A 1,446-nucleotide genomic window follows, 5' to 3' on the forward strand; every position below is an offset into this window, starting at 1 on the left:
ACTACTGCACACAAATGCTCTGAAATAACTCTGATTATGTATTTATATAAAGGCTAGATGGGGGACCTAACTGCAATTAATAAAACTCTGATGGCCCCTCCCATTACGGGCCTCATCGGACTGAGCTTACACTCACCGTGGTACTAGACCAACCAAGCACATAAAGTGCACAACCCAATAATCAATTATCACACTTATAATTGAACTATGTTTATGGACTATCATCAAATCCAAATAGTTAAATATAAAATATTTAATAATGTAGCCTATTTTCTTACAGTTTTGCCTAATTAATTTGAAGTCGCTCTCTATCAAAGATAACTTTATACTTAAGGAGGAATATGTATCCTCCACCACAATCTTTAGTGGTCTATACCAACAATTCTGAAAAAAGGCAATATGGATATGCAGTGAGAAGTTCATTATTGATGACGTCCAATCCTACACCTTCAAAGGAAGTGTAGCACGGTCGTTAGCAATAATAAACCCAACAAAGGTTGGGGTCGAATCTCACAAGGAGTAAGTGTGTGTTAGAGTATCCAAATGCGTGTAAATTTGGTGATTCTTAATGTAATCTTCAAACAAATAGTGGTTGTTCAATTGCTTCTAAAGTTACTTCTAGAATTACTATGAAAACTAGTCTAGGAATTTTATCAAATACTTGGAGTGCGAGTAAAGATGTAGTTGTAACAAATAAGAGAAAGGCGCTAGGATTGCTTCCCTTTCGGTTAGGCTATGCTTTTGGGTATACAAATGTTCAATTCTAGTTAATTAAGCATGTGTTATGGCCTCAATTTCTATTTCACCAACTTAATGTCTTCCAACACTTAAAAGGTTTTTACCCCAAGTTGCTCTTCCAAGTCAACTAAGGCTAAATGATAAGCAATTGATTAGCCCAAGTAGAAATCACACTATTCCTAGTTAGATTTCGTTAATCAAGTGATTAACCCACTTATTTCCTTGCTAACTATCTTGTACCTAAGCTAAGTTCTACTCTTCCAACTTAGAACAAGCAAAATAGGCATGGATTTAGTGTTTGCAACCACAAAATCAATCAATAAAACATGGACTAATTAGAGAACACAAAGCTTAATCAAATATAAAACCAATATTAATACCCTAAACACATAACCACACTTAGGGTTCACAATCCTAGCTTAAGAAATTTAGCTAGCCATAGTAAAGAAAGAAAATATAAAGATAAATGATAATCTAAACATATTAGCTAAGAGAGTAGAGAAAGATTGAGCAAACCATGATGAAATCACCCAAAACTCTTAAGGGAAACTCCAAAAGCTTCTCTCCCACGTTCAAAGGGGTTGAAAGATGCCTAAAAGATGACATAATTGCTATATATAATCGTTTGCTATATTTGACAAAAGTGCCCCTACGATGTTCGATTGTGGCTTTGTTTGTGGAGACGATGATGTTCGTGGCCTGGTTTGT

This window comes from Nicotiana tomentosiformis, chromosome 7 (assembly GCF_000390325.3).
Source record: "Nicotiana tomentosiformis chromosome 7, ASM39032v3, whole genome shotgun sequence".
Lineage (NCBI taxonomy): Eukaryota > Viridiplantae > Streptophyta > Magnoliopsida > Solanales > Solanaceae > Nicotiana > Nicotiana tomentosiformis.